The sequence below is a fragment of the Ornithodoros turicata genome, chromosome 5 (genome assembly GCF_037126465.1).
Source record: "Ornithodoros turicata isolate Travis chromosome 5, ASM3712646v1, whole genome shotgun sequence".
Classification (NCBI taxonomy): domain Eukaryota; kingdom Metazoa; phylum Arthropoda; class Arachnida; order Ixodida; family Argasidae; genus Ornithodoros; species Ornithodoros turicata.
Window position 1 is genome coordinate 22,599,343 of NC_088205.1, and position 26,733 is coordinate 22,626,075.

The 26,733-nt window shown below is 46.1% G+C and overlaps 1 protein-coding gene and 1 long non-coding RNA gene across 5 annotated transcripts in view; one reads left to right on the forward strand and one right to left on the reverse strand.

Annotated features, from left to right (window-relative positions):
• The window catches only part of LOC135394226 (uncharacterized), a 225,320-nt gene that overhangs the window by 151,800 nt on the left and 46,787 nt on the right, over positions 1 to 26,733 (forward strand). The window lies entirely within an intron of this gene.
• Positions 1 to 26,733, reverse strand: part of LOC135394224 (uncharacterized) — a 247,129-nt gene that overhangs the window by 90,687 nt on the left and 129,709 nt on the right. For 2 of the 4 annotated variants that reach the window (XM_064624843.1, XM_064624840.1), the window contains exon 1: positions 10,450 to 10,679. The exons of 1 other annotated variant lie outside the window; for it this stretch is intronic. The gene's annotated coding sequence lies outside the window, so the exon portion shown is untranslated. Of the gene's footprint in view, positions 1 to 9,317; positions 9,376 to 10,449; positions 10,680 to 26,733 lie in introns of those variants that run through there. One more of the 4 variants, XM_064624841.1, reaches the window with a different exon arrangement.

Genomic DNA, 26,733 nt, shown 5'->3' on the forward strand with positions numbered 1-26,733 from the left:
TGGTGGAAAGACAGAACAACATTCGTCTTAAAGAGGTGATCGCAAAAAAGCGATTGTCCGGCGCTCTTGTGATGGAAAAGTACTGTTATTAATCCGTCTGCACTCGTGGATGTCACAACAGCGTTCGCGCGTAACATCACTGCGGTAGCGTATTCTTACCCAAATCGCTAACGTCAGTTTCCAGAAGATGGTGTGAGGACAATAAAAGAAGATGAGGAAGGATGCCTCGAGCTGGTATCTAGATGTGGCTAGAGTCACTAAATAAGCTACGCTTCCTTCCTTCCTTCCTTCCTAAATAAGCGTAGCTTATTTAGTGACTCTAGATGTGGCCAGCTCGTACGAGCCTTGAGGATAGTCCTCCATGATGTCCTCAGTAGCTTCGGTAGTGATTTGGGCACACGCTACAGTCCTCAGCGCTTCTCGTGCGCAAGGCAATGCCAAAGTTACTGAGGACACCACTGAAGAATCTCCTCAACATTCGTGCAAGCGGGCCGAGCTCTGGCTCTTGCACGCCTTGGGGTTACTACTACATTTACGTGGAGGCACGTCCTGTTCCTCAGGTAGCCTTTCGGTGCGGACAATATCGAAGCACGTCAAGCAGCCGTGCCATAGCGGATGCAGGGGCTCGAGATAGCTCTTTCGAATTATTGCGCCTTCTCGATGCCGCGATGGAAGTGCTTCCATCAACCGATTGCGGGGGAAGCGATACCCCGGAGACAGGCGCCTTCCAGGGCGCCTTCGCATCGCATAACTTGCGCGGTCTTTTCACGTACGTATATACGACCCCGGTTACAGGGTATCATAGAGAAACACTGTTCGTTTATGTATCTGTGAACTTTTAATGTCCACAGTCACAGGAAACATGTCATAGCAACCGGCACAATAGCCACCTTGGTTGCCCGGGAAAATCCCTCTGCCTCAGAAAGAGCGCGGATTTCACTCGTGCAAGGCCATCTGCTTATTATCGACTGTGAGAGATTAAACCGAGCAAACGGCCGTCCCAGGTTCTTATGACGGTCGCACCGCAGCACGTAAAGTACGTTTTTATGGCACCGTGAAACAGAGGATCCCGGACGCGCCCCAAGAATTCCTTCACACGTCTACGAGTGCAACACTGCTTCTTTATCGCGGCTTTCTTTTATCGCCAGAATGTATCACGACGTCACACTTTACTGGACCTGATATATGAAGGGTACGGATCTTCATATTACATTTTAATTGATGGCTATAACAGTATTCGTAGGAGGCTCATAGGTAAATCAACGTCGAGAACAATGTTGATTGATTGATTGATTGATTGATGTGTTTAATGGCACAAAGGCAACAAAGGCCATAGAGCGCCAAAACCATGGTGAGCGTGTCGGAGATGATTATGGGAAAGATGATGTGAGAGAGAGTGTGTGGTAGTTAAAATCTATCTACAGGTATGAGCGATGAGATTGACGAGGATAAGAGAGAGAAGAGGATGACGACAACAAGCAAGCTAGTGTGACAATGTGTGACAAAAGTGTGACAATGAGATATTTACATGAGTTCAGTGATATTGGATAAAAGCGGAGCAATGCTTATCATCTACATCTGACTAAGAAACCCACATGTGGTCAGAAATTTAATGACGTTATCAAACGGCACAAGAGGAGTGTCACCCAGTAGAAGGGCTGGGTGGAGTGGGACATGGTATCTGTAGAATGCGGTGAAATACTGTTGGCGTTGGTGTTCGAAGTGAGGGCAGGATGCCAGTACGTGCAAGACAGTCAAGCTGTCACCGCAGTGCGCACAAGCTGGCGGATCCTGACCTCTGAGTAGGTGGTGATGCGTAAGCCATGTGTGTCCAATCCTCAATCTCGCGTAAAGAACTTCGGATGATCTGTTGATGTGTTCAGTCCGATGCGGGGGGGAAACGTGTGGCTGTGTGAGGTGTAGCTTGTTATTTTCTTCCATGTCCCACTCCTGCTGCCACTGTGTGCAGATAGCTCTCTTTAACACTGGCAGGATGTCTTGGTAGGGTAGTCCTAGAGCTGACTCCTCTTGTGCCAACGCTCGCCGAGCCTCACGGTCGGCTCGTTCATTCCCCGGGATCCCAGTGTGGCTGGGGACCCAGCAGAGACAGATTGAAAAGCCTCGGGAACAAAGTTGGGTCGCAAGCGCTCGTACTCGCTTGACGAGGTGATTCTTGCTGTCATAGAATGAAAGCAGCGCACGCACAGAGCTTAGCGAATCGGAATAAATTACTGAATTTTGAAGGTCGTTTTGTTGAATGTGCCGCAGAGCCAGGAGAATCGCGTAAAGCTCTGCGGTGAAAACTGTGGCGTTCGTGTTCAGGCGTGCCGTCATAACAGAATCACCTTCAAGGGCAACGGCCGCCACACCATTGCTTACTTTGGTCCCATCAGTGTAGATTGCATGGTGGTTCCCGAAGTTACGGTGAATCTCCAGGAATTCCTGGAGAATGACAGTGTGTGCAGTGGATTGTTTGTCAAACTGTGTCATTTTTAAATTGGATTGTATGAGATGTCTCTGCCAAGGCGCAGCATCGAGGACTGCTTGCTGCAGGGGAACGCCAAAGGGACTGAATCCCAGACGGGAACTCGCCGCCTGCACGCGAAGCGGAAACGAGGGTACAACAGAGGGCTTTGCAAGGAAGAGTCGCTCCAGAGCGGGGTTCACACTACAGTGTACAACTGGGTCATCGCACTGGCATCTGTACTTTAGCGCAGCCTTCACATGTTCAAATTGCCTCCGTCTCTCGAGCGACCATTCGTTGCCCTCAACATACAAACTCTTCACAGGGGACGTCCGGAAGGCACCGGTGGCCAGTCGGATGCCTTCATGGTGGATGGGGTCCAACACCTTCAATGCCGAAGGCCGCGCCGAGCCATACACGACACTCCCGTACTCAATTACTGATCGCACAACCGAGTCATAGACCCGCAACAGTGTGACTGTGTCGGCTCCCCACGATCGATGGGATAAAACTTTGAGTATGTTGGAGGATTTCAGGCACTTCTGTTTTATATAGTTTATGTGTGGCACAAAAGACGCAAGTGAAATTCTGTATAAATCCAGTGGTGTCGTATGTGAGTAGTAGCCCCTCATAGCTCATAGATTGTCAATATTGTTCTCGAGGCGCTGACTATGTCCTGAGCGTTCCACGCCTTATTAAATTTTCCTACCACAGTAGCACATGCAAACTTGGAAACCTGGACTATTGGGGACGTAGGTACGCGATGGCGCGGTTAATCGACGAGCTTCGTGTTGGCTATGCGTATGCATGTCTCCACTTGTTGGACCAAAGCGGGACCAAAGTTGGACCAAATGGGTCCAGTCCACGGTCCACTGAACGCGTGAGGACAGTGTCACACGACGGACACCTGTCTCGTTCATTCCGCTGCTACTCGAATGATAGCCACATCATACTGCACGCAGCTCAGCGCATAGTCTCGCGGCTTCTCCGACTGCCTCGAAGCTATCGCCATCGCCACTTATCAATCTACCCTTCATGAACATCTCAATGAACACCACCGTTCGAGTGTGGCCTCGTGTATAAAAACCCTTGACATCTACCCGCTCGAAATCGACCAATTGTTCCGATAGACTTGCCCGCATATCTTCGGAAAGAGTACTCCAGTTCTCGACGCGCTCTATACGCTGTATGAGCTAGGCAACCTGAATTCTCAAATGCCTTAAATAGCATCACGAACATGTATTTGACTCTCGCCCGCAAATCTTAAACTCTGCCCATTCATCCGTTTACGACCTACATTCAAGGAGTAGCACGCACCGCGCTATACATGCGCCAATAAAAGAATAAGTGCGCGATCCATAACCGACTTATGCGGGAACAACAATTTAGCAACAGGGTGGTGGCGTCTCGAAGCTCTATTTCGTGACAAACGATGAGCGTGAAACAAGTATCTTGGGTTTCCGTGGCTAAAGAAAGATTCGGCCCAAGTTGCTTTCTACAGGAATGCACGCTTCCGTCAGCGGAAATAACATAACAAGAATCCGATTTATCCGATTGTGAGTGTCTTAATATAGTTATGTCTACCTTGTAGTATCTATAACTGAGTAATAAACAACATCCTGACCAAGAAAATAGTTACGTCAGACATTATCGGTGGAGCCTTCTGTGATCAATTTCGTGATTGTTTCCCTTTTTGTTTGTTTGTTTTTCTTTTTCTTTTCTTTCTTTTTTTCTTCTTTCTTTTCTGCGAATAGCAAGCCGCCGTAGCGCAGGCTAACCTTTCCCTTCTTTTTTTTAATAAACATATCCCCCCTTGTGCACCGGTTGCTTTTGTATGCATGCTTATAATAAATACTACTACATTGAAATTTTTTAATTGGGGAAATACATAAAGATAAGCTAGCTATCAGGGCAATAATACAACAAAAGGAATAAGTGAATATCTCCCCTGGATGTTATCCGCAGGTTGCGTTTTCTCGCTTTTTAACCTTTCTACTGCTGTATTAATCGCAAAATTGTTGTTGTTTGGTTCATTTTTTTTCTTTTTTTTCTTTGCTTGCTTGCGTAATCTAGGGAACAAAACTGCATGACAAGCTCCGTGCGAACAATTGCACCGAATAATACTTTTATCGCTTCCGATTATTGTCCTTTAGTGCTAATTAATCTACCCGAATTGCCACAAAAAGGCGTATGCCTTTCATTTTCTGCCTAGTCGATATGCAGAACGACGTCATTCTAAATGACAAATAGCGGGCCTTTTTCTAATTTTCTTTCTTCTTTTTTTCTTTTTTTTTACTGTTGATTCCGAGTGCATTGTGCTGTGAAGTTCTGTTTTTTGAGTGTACCTACAATTATTCGACAATTGCGTGTACCGCCATAACGGCGGAGAATGACCCACCACATCATCATCCCATTTACGTGTGTGTGTCGACAATTGCGGCATACACTATCAACGTCAGGGTACCCCAACGCCCGAGGGACGCGCCTCCGAAATGATTCCTTTTTTATAGCATTTATTCCCATGACGTCATCCGCAGGTGAGCGCCACTGTCGCTAGCAGATTTGCCGCCATAACGTAGGTCCCTCAGGTTTTAACTTCCAGCTTCACGCACATCGCATTCACGGTACATTTGGTCTTTCAAATTTATTGTACCGTGTGAATATTATTTGAGCCATATTCAAGTAATTTCCATGTTTTTAACGTTGACAAACCTCTAAATATAGCATTATGTCAGCGAAAGAAAACCGGAACCAAACTTTGAGGGACCTATACGTCATGGCGACGATTTCGCTTTTTCGAAGCTTGTGCACTCTGGAGGGATGACGTCAGTGAATTAGCTCTATAGCACGAGCTCGATTCCGGATGAAATGAAAAAATAAAAAAATAAAAGAGCCTGCGCAAAAGTATGCCTGTGAAGTCTACCGAAGCTAACCAACTCCCCGAGGAACATATCACGTCATACCGGCAGGCAGCTCGCTCGGGCATCGAAAGGCCACCAACCAACCAACTGCGATAACACAGAACGCTGTACAGCGAGCAGTGGCAGCTGTTCGTCATGTGGCCTGTCCGGTTACGAGCCGCAACGTCTATTAGTAGCATCCCAGCGAGAAACAATTGCAAAGGCATGATCCCAAAAACGGACGTCAGAAAGTATAACACATAGTTCGTCTGCCTCCCCGTGGACCTATACCTGCGATTATGGAACAGCGGCGGTAGCAGGAAAGATGGAACGTTTCTGGCTTGCGTTCCACTTTAGAGAAACCTACTGCGTGATCTGGAACTTGTATGTGTGTGTATATATATATAGGGTAAGTTGCGGAATGGCCGTAGCCAGAGATAGAGAGGGGGGTGGGATGATGTTTGGTTCACGCTGTACGGGTCAGAAGGAGCGCGCCTTTTTGATTGGCATGGGTTGAATGCGTCAGGGTATATTCTTGACCAGCGAAGCCTTCAAGGTGCGGGTACAGGGTTTTAAAGTGTAGTGAGTTTCAGGAAGCAGATTCGTGAATAGGTGCGGAAATATAACGCACAAACTGAGTGACGAGTAGTTCGGTTTGACGTGGATGGATTGTGTTATTTGCGGTGACGCGCGCATGTTCTTGGGTGCGGAGACAATGAGGGTTCGGATGCGGAACAACAGGCGAAACGGATATATGTATTGTATGCCTGGTTAGAAGGACCCTTTCCCCCAAGACAAATATTTTTTTTTTGTAACATCCTTCTTGTCTCTTCTGCAGTATACAGGGTCTTTTGCGTTTATGCTCGCGAAGTCAGCAATAGACGATTTTACAAAGACGCCACCTAGAGTCACTAAATAAGCTTATTTAGTGACTCTAATGCCACCAAGCGCGTGGCGCAAAGCAGCATGGGAACTTTGAGTGACACTTCTCCGTCGTCTGCTTCGGTTATAGTTCACCCCGACTGACGCTGCTGCTGCGCACACCGGGAAAGTTCTTGTTGTTGTTCTTCTCCCTCGGCCTCTGGCCATCTCGTAATGCTCTGAGGCGCTCTAAGTTCCCATGAGCCCATGCGTGCCACAGGTGGCGCTTGGTTTTGTAAAAATACGTGTAAAAAAGGTCTATTCTTGTATTTCTGGGAGTGGGAGTCCGTTGAATTTTTGTGCGCCAAGCACACGAAACCGGCATGATATCGGGCATGTCGTCGCGCAAATGGTCGCACTGATGCCATTATCATCCGTACACCAAGTTCGAACGAACTTGATATACCGATGTAAACTGCATATTAATTGTCTGTCGAAAGTCACTGCTTCACGCTGGTATCTAAACCATAAGGAGTTCTGACCGTACCGTAAGGAATGGAGCAAATCCACCCGCACGACCAGTGAGTGCCGTACGGCTTCCGCATAATCTGGGGGGCGTGCACAGGTTAGTGGAACACGGTTTGATTTGTCACGCGTCGTTTTCCTGGAAAATGTAACTAATGTCGCACCTCGCGTGACAGCTTAAATCGCTTAGGTTAGACACACAAAGCGATAACGATCACCACAGCTTAGGCTCATTGTAGGCAGCAAACTGCTCACTCAGCACGCAAGTGTCCCTCGGTGCACGTGATAAACATCACCCCTAACCGCGGGAGATCGCAAATGGCAGGGAAATTGTCAAAGAGGTGTCCGGAGCACGTGCCTCCCTCTGGCTGGCATTTCGTACTGACTAAGCTACGGGAATACAAAGAAAGTAACACGATTTTTGACCCGCGTTAACAGCTGCAATTCTGGCTTGAAGGAAGCAAATTACAACTTGAACTGGTTCACAAAACTTTCAGGTTGCCCCATTACGTCTGCAGCGGCGTTGCGGTGTGCAGCCCGTTTTTCTTACTTCTGAGTTTCAGCGAGGATTTTTCCTTGTAGACTCGGCAGTATTCACGAATTTTATAACGCGCTAATTCGTGTACAACCGGTATGGAGCGATATAAAACAATTTCAAGCACCCAACGAACCGGTATTTAAAAAAGAAAACAAAAATAAAACGACAGGAGGGATTATTTACGGTAACAAATGCGAGGTTGTACTCATGGGAGGTAGTCTGCCTTTAAATCTAAATTTCCCCATTCTTGAACATATGAGGAGGAGAAACGCAGGCTGATGTGAACCCGAAGAGGGCAACATGCAATCGAGTCTGAGGAACGATAACCGGGGAGGCGAACACCTACGAACCGGACAAGTGGGGCTCAAAACCAGCGATACCATATTTAATGGAAACACAAACAAAGTACCTCGTCTTTGTTTCCATTAGGTATATCTTATTGTTGGTCCTCAGTGCGTCTTCTTCTTGTTTGCTCCGCACGTGTTCGTCTCCCCGTATGCCTTCCCTCAAACACGATTGATTGATTGATTGAAAAAAAAACAAAAAAACTCGAAGATGTTGCCGTCTTCAAAAATCCCATTCCGTAGTAGGCGGCAGTAACAAGAACGAAGAAGGAGCTCTGTCCATAAAGCAAAATCTGCTCTTCAGTATTGGCTAGCTCGACATAGAAAAAAAAAGCGGTAGAAAGTACGCGTTTGTTCGAAAGAGGTTGTGTGTATCCGTGCCTTTACCACAAGAGAGGTCGACAGCCATAGCCTACAGCCACGTTCGCCAGCAGCCCCATTACGAGTAGAATACTCCCCCACAGCTGCACACATTAGCTCTGTTTTCTTTTCTTCTTTCAGAAGCCATCCCACGGGAGCTACTAAAAGGGTTTAACAGCTTTCATTGACCTTCGAATTCCACGTTCCCTTCCGTGGACCCCGCTGCGGCCCGGAGCTCGCGTCCTTCCGCGCTTGGAACAATTCGAAACAACCAAGGACGTCTGAATGAGCGAGCCCGGAAGGCTGTCTGCGTCGCAGACGTTATGGTGCTCGCGTCGTGTTTACACAATGGAGAGGTGGGGGTGGCGAGGGATTTTTCTTTGAATCACTGACGGGTGTCATTACCCTGATGTGTGCTCCAGCGCCTGTCGTACTGGTGAAGGATAAGATGGCGTACAGGCAGGCAAGTTGGTTGACCAAATCAATCAAACTAAGGTAGCCTGAGCTCTAGGCGCAGCAGAAAAGCGACAGGACAAGAAGGGTTAAAAGAGTTTTCTATCTTAGTATGGATGTCGAATCGGGGGAAAGTTACTGAGAATGGTGGTGCGCAGTGGACTTCAGGTCAGCTATTTTCTCATCCTGAATCCTGTTCATAGGTCTTAATTCAGACTACTTAAGGCTTTCGAAGTGTCAGTTTAAGAAATCATCCGCATTCTCGACTTGCAACCTGTCTGCGCATTTTAACTTTACATATACCTCGCTCTCATACCTGAAAAAGGTACAGTACGTAGTTGAGCCTAACTTATGGTGGAAGTGCATCGGCTGGCTTGATAGGTATCACGAAAGAGGATATACATAGCTTTCCATTCTTTCTAAGTTGGTACGAGAACCGAATGACCAATTAACAAGCTCCTTATTAATGAATGCTGCACCCTAAAAACAGAGCTTCACCACAAAGCACGGTCCTAGCCAACCATCATCCCCAATGACAACGCTGTCTTCTTGGATTTGATGGAGACTGGGGGGGCGTACGCCATTTTTGTGGCAATTACGAACTGTATAATGCCACGAAAATGGTGTACGCCCACCCTGTTTTCAGCAAATCAGGGAAAGGAACGATGTCACTCGGGATGATGGTTGGCTAAGGAGCGTCCTATGTGGTGAAGTTACTTAGGCAAGATTCTTCGACACCCCCCCTCAGTTCGGGTTCGAATCCGACTACGGCAAGCAATCCCATCGCCACCACCACCATCATTCTTAAGAGCGTGGATATATCTTGTCCCACTATGCACTCGTTGCGAACACACATCTTTGTTCTTGCTTACCATACATTTTACATGCACTGAAGCAAGGTTCTGTAGCGCTCCATGACGTGCTTATCCCACACGATAATCTGCCGTTGCATAAAACAACGCTCAAAACGGCGCGTGCACGAGTGAACGTTACAAACTGCTACATCTTCGTCATCGGCTCAAAGTTACGCTAAGCTGTCTCCTCAGCACACCATAAAGCATTTACACAGATATCCTCGTTGGTTTGCGACGTCATCAAACTTCAAAATTATACGATAATCACTCAAGCGCGTTGCGGAAGCCCACCTCCGTAAACACGCCGACGACTGATGAAAGCACCTCGAACGAAATAGAAACGGTCCCCGATACATATATTAGGCGCCTTACCGTGTATGTATTTTCGCGCGACGCGTTAACCCGTTTCGTGTTGCGCGATCCGCTACGCTCGTACGATCGCTGGGTCCTTTGCTCCGCGCTCGCCCTTCGTGCACTCGAAGGGAAACAATTAGGTTACGTTGCGCTTATTCCCACGTTCATCTCAGGGGTTCGACCGCTTATAACGAATCCCGTTTAGACCGTTAAAAACGCGGGGCTGAGCATAACGCGCCACTATTGTCGTTTATTTAGAGTTTCTGGTGGGAGATGTACCCAACGGGGAGAAATGATGGAAGCAAGAATTTCGGGGACAGTGAGTGTGATTTTCTGAAGTTAGCTTCTAGGAAACTTTTGTAATACAACAAAAAATGTTCAATGGAGGATTCGTACATTGAGACAGGATCAAAGGTTTTGTACATGTTACATTATTCGAGCGAAAGATCCTTTCTTCTTCTTTTTTTAAAATTTTTATTTCGGACAGTTTACTATGTATTTCTGTAATCTTGTTGAGCAAGTATCTGTTGCCTATTTGAGAAGCATTGCCTAAGATGAGGCGTATATTCTTTCACTTATTTATATAATTTTTTTGTGCATAGAAGTGTGGCCATCAGCGCAGGCCCAGCCTCTCAGAGAGACGATAAAATGAAAACACGAGTTCTATTCTATAACAGAGCCATATTTAAGCCAACGCAATATATAAATTCTATCATCAACGTCAAACAAACACAACACTTCAAAAAAGATCATGCAGCAACTTGGGCAGAAAGCCTTCGCACGCATCACGACGTACCTGAGCCACTGCCGCAGAAAAACTTTCCCCGGCGGACACACACACAAAACCAGCGGTTTTTCTCCTTTTAATCCAAGTAGAATCCTCAGGACACGGACGACGAACAGCAGCACACAGCACTCAATCCACAGTCACGCCACATGAAACGCACGGACACACAGCACAACACAAGCGAACGCGGACGCCGTTGGCGAAATCGCTCCGCTCGCGAATACGTTAGCGAAGCGACTGAACGAGAGCGATTCGCATCGTGTTCTCTCAATCACGTGGAGCGAGAGTGACCATGTGACCGGGCGCCGTGACGTTCGCAGTGACGTCGCGCTGGAGAGTAAAAACGAGAAAGGGAGAGCGGTGGGCGTCGGTTGTGCGGACATTGAGAAAGTTTTCTTCTGGTTGTGCGTTGCTCTTGTTTTGTTTCTGCGGCAAAGCTGGACGTGCCGGCCTTATAGGTGTGGGACGGTCACCGTTTATTTGAGGATGGCGAAGGGCGACTGGTCCTAGTTGCGGAAGTGGGATTTTTCTTTCGGTGGAGGGGGACAAGTATGAATATTCTTTGGTAAGCAGTGGGTGGGAGTTAAGTGGTCGGCACGGGTTTTGTACCTCGCTCCGACATGACTGATGATGTAAACCAGTCTGATTGACACTGTAGGTTAAAGGAAAATTGATTGAGGGTGATATTCAAACGGAAATTTACAATTAAGCACCACTCGCCCGTACGCCATCTTTGTGGCAATTAAATCATATCGTATATGCCCCCTGTTTTCAGCAAATCAGTGGAAAGAACGGTGTCGGTTGGGATGATGGTTGGCCAGGAGCGTGCTACACTCTTAAAAATGAACTTCACCGCATAGCACACTCCTAGCCAACCATCATGTCGAATGATATCGTTATCTGCTCTGATTTGTTGAAAACGGGAGGCGTACGCCTTTTTTGTGACACTTATGCTGTTCATAATTGTCACAGAAAAGGCGTACGCCTCCCGTTTTCAACAAATCTGGGGGCTTAATCGCTTCATCGTCGTTACGGTCGTTACAAGCTAACGAGTGGCGGGAAATTCAAAAAGGTGGGCACGTGACACATTGCACGTGACGTGTACCACGGCCTTCACGTATCGCGCGAAGAGCGCCGTGCACGTGTATTATCACGTGCCCACCTTTTTAAATTTCCCACGCCTTTTTGAATTGCCCGCCACTCGTTAGCTTGTAACGACCGTAACGACGATGAAGCGATTAAGCCCCCAGGGCAGATAACGATATCATTCGAGATTATGGTTGGCTAGGAGCGTGCTATACGGTGAAGTTCATTTTTAAGAGTGTATGTTGTGACACTATGCTATAGGCACGTCGAGACTGGAAGGTACCCGGGTTCGAATCCCGGTGCCGGCTGTGCTGTATGGGGTTTTTCCTGAGTTTTCATCAGACACTGCCAGACATATGTCGGCACAGTTCCCCTTAGAAGTCGGCCTATGACGAACATTCCCCGAGAGCGTTATACTCTTAAAAATGAACTTCACCGCATAGCACGCTCCTAGCCAACCATCACCTTTAATTATATCGCTATCTGCCCTGATTTGTGGAAAACGGTGGGTGTACGTCGTTTTTGTGACACTTATGCTGTTCATAATTGTCACAGAAAAGGCGTACGCCTCCCGTTTTCAACCAATCAGGGGGCTTAATCGCTTCATCGCGTTACGGTCGTTACAAGCTAACGAGTGGCGGGAAATTCAAAAAGGCGGACGGGAAATCTAAAGCTAGGAGCGTGCTATGCTGTGAAGTTCATTTTTAAGAGTGTAGTTGTGACGTTCACACCTTTGTCAGGCCGACAAGGACGACCTCTTTCAGCAGTATCACCACCACCACCATTTTTAAGAGTGTGGCAACATCTACTCCCCTAAACAACTAAAATCACTCTCTTTTTTTTTTTTATTGTGTAGATAGGGCACAAATATATCAGACATTGATATTCATATTGTCTATACACGCTGGGGAATTCTCGAGGACGTACAGATGAACTGTAACCATCTATCTGACGTTCTTCGAACTTTGCAATCATTGTGACAACCGGCTTCACCTCAATCTGAGAATAGTACGTCTCGAGTTGGCCTGGGTCGCACCTATCAGTGTTTCCTATGCTTCATATTGCGCTAACGATATTATAGCTTTCGCTGAAGAAAGGTAAAGCCAGCAATTGCTACCTTTGGCACACGTTGGATTTGTTTGCGAGTTATTCCGTGTGTTCCGTGTGATCTGCGTGCTATTTCGTTCTCAGTCACTCTGGCACATTGTACGAGGAACCGTTCCCGTATATCGCTATTGCTAACGTTCATTGTGCTTCCATTCTAGTACACACTCTTAAAAATGAATTTCACCGCATAGCACGCTCTTAGCCAACCATTATCTCGAATGATATCGTTATCTGCCCTGATTTGTTGAAAACACGGGGCGTACGCCTTTTCTGTGACAATTATGAACAGCATAAGTGTCACAGAAATGGCGTACGCCCCCCGTTTTCAACAAATCAGGGCAGATAACGATATCATTCGAGATAAGGGTTGGCTAGGAGCGTGCTATGAGGTGAAGTTCATTTATAAGAGTGCAGTCAAACTCCTTTACAGCGAACACCTTTTTAACGAAAATACCACGACAGCAAATTTTTTTGCGGTCCCGCTGGAGCCCTATAGGTCCAATAATGTACATCCTTTTTAACGAAAATACCTTTACTGCAAATTTTTTTAGCTGTCCCCTGAGTTTCGTTGTAAAAGAGAGAGAATCGTATGACGATAACAGTATACAGTCAAGTATACTGTTATCGTCATACGATTCTTCGACTTGTACGAATTAGAGTTTTCTTACGCATCTATACGCACACATTACTCCACACTATAGGCCATTACACGCACATTAGACGCGCGGATAGAAATGACAAACTACTAACGAAGGATTCTATGTACGTTCAGCACGCATTTCATACACAACAATGCTTTGTGGCGTAATGCGCAGTCGCGTACTATTAATTTTGCAGCGAAATTTACGTTCTGCTTACACGCAATATACGCGCAGAGGAAAAGTTTACACGGTTATAATTTCCTATATGTACATCTGCATTACCATAAAGCTAGGTAGTTAGGGAGTTATGTACAGCTAAGGCTAGCACTCTCGTGACGGAGGCCCCTACGTCCTGGACACAAATATTGATGGATACGTGTACCGTAGACCCTCCAAGATGTGATGTGATGTGATAGAAAAAGAAAAAAAAAATGGGGATTTACCCTCCAAGACATCTTGCTCTGATGCAACGAAGTCGCGTTGCAATATGTTCGTTCAGTTCATCCGCAAACGTTGCAGCAACAAGAACTGTTTCTGTTTTAATGCGTTAGCATTAGAACCTCCAAGTTGGAAAATCGTGACCACCTGTCTGTCGGATGGATGAGTGAAGCCTGCTGTTGAGAGATAGGGTGTTGGATATGAGAAGAGAAGTAGATAGTAGATTTAGATAGTACACTGTTAAAACAGAGGGGGGGGGGGGGGGGGGGGTGTCGAGGTAGCTTGCCGTTGTTGGCCGCACTCAAGTGGGCATCGTCACGACTATAGCCAAAAAAAAGGAAGAGAAGGTGGGAGAAAGGGGAGTACCTACACTGTTAAGACAGAACTTCACCACATAGCACGCTCCTAACCAACCATCATTCCGAATGATATCATTCTGTGCATTGATTTGTTGAAAATGAGAGGAGGCGCCTATCTGGGACAGATTATCTTGTCCCAGATAGGCGCCTCCCCCCTGTTTTGAACAAATCATGACACAGAATGATATCATTTGGTATGGTGGTTGGTTAGGAGCGTGCTATGTGGTGAAGTTCTGTCTTAACAGTGTAGGTACAGTAGTACATAGTTTGTAGCAGAGGTGGGGAAATTACTTTTATTTTGTAATGCATTACCATTACTCATTACTTGTATAAAAAACTAATGCATTACACTAGTCATTACTTTTTCGATGTTAGTAATGCATTAGTAATGCCATTACTTCAACGAAGTAATGGCATTACTCTGGCATTACATTTACATTTTAGGGCATAAGCCTCAAAGATGCTATGCATAAGTTTACCTCCTTGCATTTTTTGTTATAGGCAATAGCTACCCGACTATCCCCCAAATCGGTGCTACTAAATCCCGACAGAAGCGAGGCTGATTGATAAGATTTATTGCAGCATAGTAGGAGTTAACACTCAAAGTTGCCATCCGCTAGCCTTGCCCGCTTCGGCGACAGGACATCTTTTGCGGTACTGAACACTCGTTCACCGGAGGGAATGACAGAATTTCTGTGTTGTATTTTCACGAATAGTCTCTTCATTTTCGGGAACCCATCTAGCGATTCTGGGCTGCGATCCTTATAGCTTGCACCGAACTTTAAAATGTCTCCCATCCCAACTAACTGGCTCGATATACGCACTAAATTCGACCTACGAATTGGACAAGTCTTCACCCGCCAGCTCCATGTTGCCTTTTCGCTATGCCCAGCTCTAAAATTCTGTCCTTGCAGAAAAACGACCTCTGACAGCACAAGAGAAACTAACACGGCACCATACCAAAACAGCAAATCACTAGTGCAATTGTCACTTGTTACCCTAATAGAGGCTATGTTTCTTTTTCGTTGATTATCCTCTACTCCAAATGCGCACAGGAGAAAATCGGTGATACCATCGTGGACACTTGTGAAACACACCGCCGACTGTTGAACTGGGCCCTTCTCTTTGTTGCCCTGAAACCTGGATGTGTTCCCAATCTTCACGTGGCGCAATGAACATTCGACAAAAGTAATGAGTAATGCCACCCTGCATTACTCAGTCGAAATGTAATGCATTACCATTACTCATTACTTGCTGGCAAAATGTAATTCATTACCATTACTCATTACTCAAAAGTAATGCATTACCGGTAATGCATTACTTTGTAATGCATTACTCCCCACCTCTGGTTTGTAGATAGTAGTAATGTAGTGGTGATAGTGGATAATTAGTGATTAGTATTAATTGGTGATTGACGATGAATGATGAGTAGTGATGACAGTGATTAGTGACTAGTTACTAGTTATAATTAGTGGTAGCGATTAGTGGTAATTGGCGATTAGTGATAGTGAATAGTGATTAGTGACAGTTAGTAATAGCTAGTGATAGTTAGTAACAGTTTATGATAGTTAGGGGTGGATAGAGGTGGATAGTACTAGATATTGGTAGAGGGTGGGTGGTGGGTCGGCGCAGTCGGTGCGCGGCCGTCGTCAGTTGCACTTCGCAACTGGAAGAGGTCGAACGTGTGTTGAACGTTCTCCGATAATCTAATGCAATGCTAAACGCATTTCCGCCGCATTAATTATATTAATCGTCCTTGAAATTTGCTACATTCTCAAACAGAACTTTACCGCATAGCACGCTGTGCGCCAACCATTGCCACGAATGATAGGGCTATCGTTTCTTATCCGAAGGGAGAGGGGGCGTACGCCCTTTTGTGGCGATTATCATATATCCAAATTGCCACAGAAAGGCGTGCGCCCCACTCTCTGTTTCGAATAAGAAACCCTATCATTCGTGGCAATGGTTGGCTCATGAGCGTGCTAATCGGTGAAGTTCAGTTTTTAGAGTGCAGAATCGCTAGGTGCGTGTAAAACACGTAATACACGCACCTATTTAGCGACTGTAGGAATATACATGGACATTTTAGCTCCCCTACACTCTTCAAATGGAACTTCACCGCATAGTACGCTGTGCACCAGCCAAACTATAACCACAGCGAAGTCTTTTTTTTTTTCTATAGTCAGGTTTTCGCCCCTCATTTCTAAGAGTGCATTGCCACGAACGATATGGTTATCGCTTCTGATTCGAAGAGAGAGTCGAGAGAGAGGGGGGGGGGGGAGGCGAGGCGTACGGCTTTTTCTCTGGCAATTGTGTTTTGTGACAAGCTTCACCGACTAGCACGCAGTTCTCTTTTTAGGGTGCACTCTAAACACAGAGGGGGGGGGGGGGGGGTCGAGGTAGCTTGCCGTTGTTGGCCGCACTCAAGTGGGCGTCGTCACGACTATCTCTAAACACAGAGCTTCACCACATAGCACGCTCCTATAGCCAACCATCATCCCGAGTGACATCGTTCATTCACCTGACTTGCTGAAAACGGGGGCTTTCGCCATTCTCTTTTTCTTTTTTTTGAAATTATGAACTGCATAATGCAACAAAATATGGCTTACGCCCCCCGTTTTCAGCAAATGAAGGGAGAGAACGTTGTCAATCAGGATGATAGTTGGGTAGGAGCATGCTATGCGGTGAAGTTCGTTTTTAAGATGTGCGTGAAAAAATTCGATCACTCAACCGTACTATGAGGAAATTTCACGTCCCATCATGGTTTCAGGTGCATGGCTTCCCATTTCTTGAATTCGCGCGGGCGGCGCTATTAAGGAAGAGAGAAATGTCTATTTGAACTAACGGGGTACACTTTCCAGAAAGATGCAATCAGAGCTATTACCAACGTAGCGGATCACTGAGTCCGTTTTCTCCCATATATCTCGATCTTTACTAGAACGTGAAACACCCAAAGCCCCCCCCACTTCCACTGAAGAGAATAACTGCATGCTTGAGGAACCCACTTCAAAGAAACCGTAACCCGAGCAGTTCTACTCCTGTCGAAACTGCTCGCACTCTCGAAATAATTTCAGTCATTCGCGATCGAACGCTTTGAAATGGCTTTGAAAATAACTCGGTATCATTTTACGGAACGAGTCCTCGTTAACGCTCCACAAGCCTTTCTTAACGGACAGTTTTTGAATTCATGCGTATAGCGATGACATAGAAAGTCTCCCGGCGAACAAATCGTTATGACAATCTTCGCGACTTCCGTGCCAGTTGTTGCACGACTAACGATGGAACATTTAAGCGTGAAGCATTAGCTTTTAGTTTTTATTGCGGTAGAAAGTTTTGCGGGGGTTAGCATAACGCAATGTAACGAAATAACGTGCGCGCTGCGTTATAGCTTCCGGTGCAAGCATCTTCTCGCTTTCGCTGCCGGTTTTCGCGTGCTGCCCTTCCACAGCAATTTGACCACGTGTCTTCAAAAAAAGTTGACCGTTTCCGGATCGTGTACTGTTTTCTTGTTTTCGCCAAGCGAAACGTAAAGCTCACCGCTCATTCGTCCTCGCCGTCGGTGGCTGCCCCATTTTCGCACGTTGGGCTATTTCGTACTTTTGGGTTGGAGATGAGGAAGTGAAATTAAAGTAGCATTTTGGGCCACTCAAAGTGTCAGGTGGTACGTACTTTACGGTAGCATCAAGTGCGGAGGAGGGGTGACGACGTATTTGCAACAAATGCGTCAGTGAGCTTTCGAAGCGATTACGAGTGTTGAAAAGCACGCGCGAATATCTCGCAATTATGGGGGCAATTTAATTCCATTATTGCTATACAGAGAGTTATAGCCATTGTGGAAAACTCTTTTACGTTGACTTTGAAGGTGCGAGTACGTTTCCGGGAAGTTGAATTGCGTTCGAAATTCTGTAATCGCTCTGTTCGAGGGTCGTGTGCGGAAACTATCACTGAAAACTAGTACTGCAGTGGAACGGGTTGTCGCTTATTTAATCTCGGTCTGCACTTCTCCAGCAACGTATCGTGGTCATGACGCGTGTGACATTCTGTAGCCGATGCGAACCGAATGTTAGGCGTCTCGTGAAGAGGACTTCGGCTGTCTAGCGTGACGTTAAAACAATGATTTTTCTATACGCTAATAAGACCCAAAGTGGACCTCCCCCCCCCCCCCCCTTCTTCGACTCACTTTCATATAACCTTTCACCATAGTATAGAAAGGTTGAAAATCCGGTGAACTGTACGCTCTTATACAAATGAACGTCACCGCATAATACGCTCCCAGCCAACCATTATTTCGAATGATATCGTTGTCTGCCGTGATTTGTTGAAAACCGGAGGCGTACGCATTTTTTGTGACACTTATCTTGTTCATAACTGTCACACAAAAGGAGTGCCGCCCCTGTTTTCAACAAATCAGGGCAGGTAACGATATCATTCGAGATGATGGTTGGCTAGGAGCGTGCTATGCGGTGAAGTTCATTTGTAAGAGTGTATGGTGAGGGAATGCCAAGGGAAGAGCCTCAGGACGGGAGCCGGTCCGATATTTCGAACAGAGGCTGTTCTCCTTCTGGGCACAACCCTCATCATAGGCATGGTATTTAAAGAAGCGGTCGCAGTAACTAAAGTCGCTTCTAAACAGTAGTGTCATTTTATTCCTCGCTGACCAGTGACCACCGTATCGGAAATCCCACACGAAATAGTGGCATAGTTGGACCGTTATTCGATGGAGTACATGACAAGAGCAGACGCCGGATGTTGAGAGTATGCCGGAATTCCTTCTTTGGAAAAAAGCGAAAATGTCTTTCCCTACACCACCAATCAGAGCACGGCTTTGAGAAAAAGGATGTCGTGGGTGGCGGTGCGGGCTTCCGGAAGGCGGCTTTTTCCTCTGAGCGAGGCCCTCTCACTCCTCCTGTCAGGGAGTGACGTCACGCTGATCTCGTTGTCGCCAGAGCGTCCGCAGTTGCGCGGAAGCAGCGCTGATCTTTAAAATTCGTTTATTTGATATCTAAGTACTTTTCGGATGAAAAAAAAAGAGCCATGTATAGGTTTTCGGCCGATGCCGAAAGTAGTGGTGTCTGCTTCATGGATGGGTTTCTGGATGCGACTGTCATTTTAAAGGGTTGGGGATGACGTGTTAAAGGGTTCATGGGTTTTATAGTGACTTACATGGGACACACAACAGTAGCGAAGTTTTTTGTACTGTTGACTGATTTGTTGAGGCACAAAATTAGTGAGCCCATCTTCCTTCACGTTTGCGTTAACGCCTACCATTCCTGATTCGTTTGATTTTTCCTAACAAAGTCAACAACTGAGGGGGGAGGGAGGGTAAACCTTGGGTAGACGAGCGGTCTGCCTGCCTACCTGGCGGCATGTTGCTCGGGGGGGGGGAGGGAAAAGGGAGGGAGGGGAAGAGGAGAACAGTTAAATTAGTTGCTGCTATGAATCACGTGTTCCTACAGTCGCCCTTGTGGGTCGACGACGAGCCTGACACCCTGACAAGCGCACGAGAGACGAATCTGCACCACCACTCTGTGCTACTGGTGGCCTCTCCAGGGCCGAGGCTTCCCTCCTTATCCGCATCCGTTCTCGCAGTGCATACACACGGGCCCACGTCTTCAAGCTCGGCCGTACCCCGAACCCTGGATGCCCGCACTGTGGGCCCAGGCAGCACACGACATCGGGCCGATATCGGCAGCAAGTTGGGCATGTCGGCCCAACATATCCCCGACACTGCCAACTTGTGACCGACGTACGACAGAAGTTGGCAATGTCGGCTCGATGTTGAAGGAAAAACGCGACATCCAGCCGACACTGCCAACTTGCGACCGATATCACGCTGAAGTTGGCAATGTCGGCTCGGCGTTGACCGAAACAAGCGACATGTAGCCGACAATGCCAACCTGCGACCGATATCACTTTGAAGTTGGCAATGTCGGCTCGATGTTGATGGAAAAACGCGACATCTAGCAGACACTGCCAACTTGCGACCGATATCACTCTGAAGTTGGCAATGTCGGCACAGTGTTGACCGAAATAAGCGACATGTAGCCGACAATGCCAACTTGCGACCGATATCACTTTGAAGCTGGCAATGTCGGCTTGGTGTTGACCGAGACCAGCGAGATGACGCTGACAATGTCAACTTGCGAATGACATCCCACAGAGATTGACAATGTCGGCTTGATGATTATAGAAACCAGAGACATGACGCCGACATTGCCAACTTGCGACCAACATCCCACTGAAGTTGGCAATGTCGGCTCGATGTTGATCGAAGCCAATGACATGACGCTGACACTGGCTTTCCATCGACTTCCTTGGTGTCCCGCGCCAAAAGCAAGTAGGAAACACATTCGTTACGTTAATGTCGAGTTACTATTCGAAGCAATTCCTCACTTGAGCCTCGTTTGTATGCTTGAGCGAATTAAACTGAGACACGTCACCTCCACCATTTTGATTCCGAGACGAGCAGGGCTCTCGAAGTTGCGGAAGCTCGTAAGACGTGAAATATATAGTATCTGTTTTCGCTTGGAAAAGGAATGCCGGTTCCTTTTGAAAGCTTCTTGGACTTCGTGGTCCTAGGAGATTTTAAACTTTTTTTCGTCTTGCTTTTTGTAACGCCGCGCTCATTGCCCGCCACGGGAAATACGAGGAACAAAGGAAACCATCAGAAAATGAAACGAGTAAGAAACAACGGCAGAAATAAAACGTTGTTTCGTCGCAAATAACCGGTCTAACGTTTAGTTACGATCGCCAACACAGGAATACAAATACAAAATTATGTTGGCACAACATCGGTCACAAATCGGTAGCATGTCGAAATGACATCGGCAGCACGTCCAAATGATATTGGACCAATATCCTGACCCGACATCGGCCCAACTCTGGGCGGTGTTGCAAAGTGTATGTTGGGCCGATATCGGGGATGTCGGCAGGAGCACATCGGGCCGATGTCAGCCCGACACCGGGGTGCTGCTTGGGGGGAAACAGAAACGGAGGAGCACGTTATTATGGATTGCCCAGCCACATCGGATGCAAGACGCAGGCTGCAGCAAGCTGTGCAGCCTACCGGCAAGCCTGAACTCGAGGAGATTGTCTATCCTCGTGGCAACCTCCATCGTCGGACGCTCATCCAAAGGGCTCTTCTGGACTTTTTCAACAACTGAGGCCAGTTCTAAAACTCCGACACAAGACCTTCGCGATAGTTTCAGAAAAAATCTTTCCATGGAGCAGAACTGCGAGTAATACTGACCGATAATTGTATTGTCACTCTATGAGATGAGCCACAGAAGATTGTGTATTGCCAACTGCAGGATGAGACAGGCGAAAGCTTGCCCACATCACACCACAAAACAGAAGATTGTGTACTCATCTTTCCCTTGTATTGTTGACTGTATGAGGTGAGCCACAGAAGATTGCAGATCTTTCCCGAAAATCATTCCCGACATTTTCACCATCGTATTACCAACTGTAAGGATGGGAGCGAAAGCTTTCACGTGTATTGTCATCAAGGAGGAGAGCTACGACATCGACACAACAACGACATTTAACGACATCTGGATTGATTTTTAAAAGAAAAAAATGGAGATGTTAGTCTCGAGTCACTCGGGACTGGCTACTCCAGGACGCGTTATTAAGAAAGGGAAGGAAAGGGGAAAGAAAGGGAAATTACACAAAACTCGACGACATCTTACATGCACGATGTTGGGGTACTTCACCTTTACATTCGCGTTTACATGACAATTTATGTGGTGCCGATCACGCATGCAAAGTAAAAATGTCATTGTATAAATACGATTATTTCCCTTGAGAGGGTTTCAAAGCTGTACCCTAGGTAGTCCCTAGGGTACAGCTTTGGGTACCCTAGGATACAGGGTCCCTAGGGTACGTGTGTACCCTAGGTAGTCGTGTTATCCAGTTCATTACATCATATTAATCTGTTTACTGTTTGCTCAATGGTGACTTGTTTGTTTCCACTTACTGCGTTGTATAGTGTGGTGCCTCTGGGAACCTTTGACGTCCAATGTATAAATATATATATATATAACATCGCGATGATATGGACAAGACGGTATCGTTGTCGACGAGTTGCGGTCGTTCTTACACCTTGTCCCTGGTTGGTATGATAGGGGCTCACTGCTTACTTTTTGGGCATGCATTTCGAGGCTTCCCGTTAGGAATGGGACATCGTTACGGTCCCACTGAGGCACCGGAACGATAAAGACGACACAAAATAATTTCTCAGAATTGCTACAGATATGATGAGAAAAGTCATGCTGTTATAATTTTATGACCGTAAACTATTTGATTTGTAAAAGGAGATGGCCGTATACGAATCCCTCATGCTGCGGACTCGTTTCACAGAGCGTATCACTTAACGTTTCCTGCTTCTGTTTTTTTTTTGGGGGGGGGGAGGGAGGGGGGGAACGCGCAAGCATGGAACAACAAAAACAAAACAAGAGAAACGTTCACATAGGTAACGCGAAGGCTGTAGTCTATATACAGTTCAGCCTATTCAATGCACCGCAATTGAATGTTCAACAATGCAAAAAATAAAAATGTACGGATAAATATACAGTTGTGAACATCAAAAACACCCGTAATACCCCATTCTACACAATTCCTTCTTTCTTGAAATGGAGACAAGAAAGGAAAAGTGTTACTCTACTGACCGTTGCAATCGTCCGCATCCACTCATCAGCAAGCCCATTGTCACGCTGCTCTTTGCTTTTTGGAATAGCAAGCCGGCATCAGCATGGCTGACATGCCCTAGTTACTTTTCTCTCTATTAAACGTATCCACACACTGTGTCATATAAGGCTCTCGTGAGACCACGGGCACGGACAAAACCGGGCTGCATGAGGGACGATTACTCTGTTCTCTTCATTTCGGAGTCGTGGTCCCTATACACTCCCAGCCATCGTCATGCGTCTCATTCGGTGACTCCATTATCCTTAAAGACCCGGGGCGAGGATCTATTGGAAGTTTGGGGTGTATTAAATGTTAAGCACAATAGTGCTGCAATACATCACCCCAGACTCACGTGCGCGAAAAATGACATTATCGTCTAATGGCATTCGGGTCTCGAATGACATTCGATACGAAGCTCGTGCCACACGTCATCATTATAATGGCATTAAATGCCATGATATCGATTCGGCCCACTCACTAAGTAAAATATGTTATGTTACTTTAAAAATTAAACCTAGTTTAAACATGTTGAAGATCACTGTAATATTCTAAAGTACAATAATATCATGTTGGTCGTGGAGTAGTTCTGATGTATTTGCATAACACGGTCAGTTAAAGTATTTACCAACCGGTGCTGAATCCAAAACAATCAATATGGCGGCACCTCAAGTTCTTATGTTGTTGTCGATGACACTTTATAACAACTTGGGACTTATTTCGTCAAAAGACGTAGAAAGCTCAAATTTATCAAATCACGTTGTGTTGTGCAGTATAAAGTGGTTTTACGCAAACTAAAATTGTTACACTGCGCTAACAGTGGGAGCGAGAGTAGGCATTTCATGGGCGAACGAGTTGTGGCGAACTCAATAAGCAGAAAACGACGTTAAGGCAAATACCATGAAAAATGTCCGTGTTGCACAGCACGAATGACATTGCAACTTAATTCACTAAGCATTTAATGTCTTCTTTTTTTTTTGTGGACGTGTGGCAGGGGTTTTACATTTATAAGTCCAAAAGCAATGTGGCAGAGCATTAGACAGGCCTGAGTTGTTGAATTGGAAATTGTAAGCGAAAACGTTAAGTAATGTGGGCTCACTTTTCTCGTGACTCATCCAATCAGTCAACAATGCAAGAAAAGTCCACAGCGTAATAACCTGGTACTGTTCATTACCGTGACCAGCCATCAATTTTCGATGCCATCATGGAATTTTTACCCGATGCTCGCTGTGACTCAATCTAAGGGAATCGAAATAAGAGCAGTGCAAGGAAGCATGTGTGTGTAGATGTTATAGGCCAGCTATGCGACACACCGTCGCCGTCATTTGGGATTTCGAATGCTTCTCGAAGCCTTGACATATCTGATACGAAATCCCCTGACCACTGACTCATTGGATGAACATTCTATGAGGTCAAATTACAGCAAAGCCCCGAGTGACGTGCAGAGGGACACGACTTTCGTGGTTCCAGCGTTAACGGGGCGTGGTTGCATCTTCCTGTCCTCACGTTCCCCGTGTCGAAGGGGATGAGATAAAAAAATTCCCTCGATGGACATGTTAGAACGAGAAATGTTGCTGTTGAGGTTGAAACGTCTCGGTGTCTATAGTGGCGAACTGAGTGCGATGTTTGATTAACCTGAATTCCTGACCTGAAAATGTAGCGCACTTTCACACGGAAAAGAATTTCCGGGCTGTTGTAAATACACGTTTCAGGAAAGCTGTAGGAAAATTGGTAAAGTCATCCTTTGAGGTTAGCCCTTGACCTCGTTTAGGAGTCATTTGTCCTGTAGTCTAGATTTCTTCATTTGAGATTCGGCAAGGTGCCTCTCTGTTCTTTCGTAGCTACAGGGGCTGTTTCGTACTCTGTGTATCTTCCCAGAAAACAAGTATTGGAGTAGCCAGGCCGGGCCCCCGCATTGGAACTAACATCTCCATATTTTTCATTCTAACCAAATCTAGTCTAATCCCCCTTTGAGGCGGAAGATGAATCTGACAACTTCTAAAACGCTTACTATACTTGGGGGGTCACGTGCGACAACTTCTTTTTTCTTTTTTTTTTCTTTTTGCGTTGCTTTGCGTTGAATCTGCTTGCTCCAGTCTACAGGCGTTTCTGAAGTTCAAGCACTTCCGTTACTTCTGTGATACGGTGCAGAGGGTTCCGGGACATTTGATCGAACGCCGTTTGGTCGAAAGCCGTTTGATCGAACGCAGGACATTTGGTCGAAAGCCATTTGATCGAACGCCGTTTGATCGAAACGGCAGCAGTCGTTTGATCGATTTTTTTAATTGGTTCACTTGGAGTGTCGAAAATGACAAAAAAAGACAAGGAAAAAAAAAAGCTGCAGTTCTAAATGCAGTTATCCTAAGGAACATTTAACTTTGTGTAATCTGCTTCCCCGTAAACACATTCCTCATGCTAACCCACTTTTTGGTGTCCAAAAAGCAGTACAAGGGCCAGGGTTGCTCACCGTTAACCCGTTGGACAACCGAATAGGTTTTTCCGCTCTGACACATGGTGACTAAACATGCTGTACTTGTTAATCCCCAACCCTTTGTGAAATAATAATAGACGTCAAGTATTAAACATTTTGGCCAATGAATTAAAAAATAAGTTAATGAGATTTTTTATGTTTATTCCCGTCGAATGTGAACAAATTTTAACAGTGGATTATTGTTTGTAATCAACTGACCACTATATAGGAGAAAGAGCAGTTTCAGTTTGTTTACTTTTCGCCTATGTGCAAGTGAACCCAAATTTAGTTCTTGCAACAGACATGTAACCGAAGAAGTCCTTCGAAACTTAGACAAGATTATAAGGCAGCAGATCTTTGTACTTTCTCTATTGCTTCGGATATCGTGCATGTGTAGTGATTCGAGGCTGCAGATGCATACTCTAAGGTCGAACTAAGGTTTTACATGCTGTTAATTTAATATCTCTCGCTGTACCATGGCGAAATTTCGTTCTTAGCACCCACAGACTTCGAGTGGCTTTGCACATATGACTATCCCGTTTCAGACAGTTCCCTTTAAATATGTCGCCAGCAATAAGAAGGGCGCCCAGAACAAGGATAGACTATCGGCTGCTCTCAACCTGGGACAGCTTTCTTCAATATGTGTCCTACTGATTGGTAAATGACAAACGCCTGCAACAAACCAGTGGTCTCCCCTCTTCGGCTGCAAAAAGCAAAAAAAAAAAAAAAGAAAGAAGAAATAAAAAAGCAGAGGACACTGATTGCATGCTCCGTATGCTAGAGTCAAAAGTTACAGAAAAAGTGGAGAAGTTACAGAAACAACACAGTGCATGCAGCTTTGAATTCCCTTCGAACAAACGTCTTTCGAACAAACGGCGTCGATCAACCGGCTTTCGATCAAACGGCTTTCGACCAAGCGGCGTTCGATCAAACGCCTTCGATCAAACGGCGTTCGACCAAATGGGCGGACACCGGTGCGGAGAAGCGTTGCACATACACTTTGATGTTTTTTTTTCTTTTTTTAATTCCATGTCGTTTGACATTCGTAGTGCTTGGTATTAAGATGTACAGTGTACTGCATTCTTTTTATTTTTGTACACCAGATGCAAGGCCCTCGTCTTCTTGCGGAGTTCTTGCGCTCCAACGGTCTGGCGACGGATATCTGAAAGTGCTCCCCCCATCACCATCCCCTCATCCGTTCCCAATGTGCAATAGGGCAGTGTACCGCCACAGCGGCGCTGAATCCCCCACCTCATCATCATCCAATGTATGTATGTGTGTGTGTTATTTTTGCGCGTGTGCGCACGCGAGTTGGTTCCTGACACAAAAATTACGGTACGCTCCGCTGCACCGCCGTTCGCAGTGCTGTCCAATATCTTCATCCGCAGTCTCACCGCATTCCGTAACGAATACACCGTGCCTTATCGGCCTAAACTCGGAGCCACTTGTAATCCCTTTGCCTCTCATCACGAAGGGATATCTACGTGGCCGGCGAAATTCGTGATCG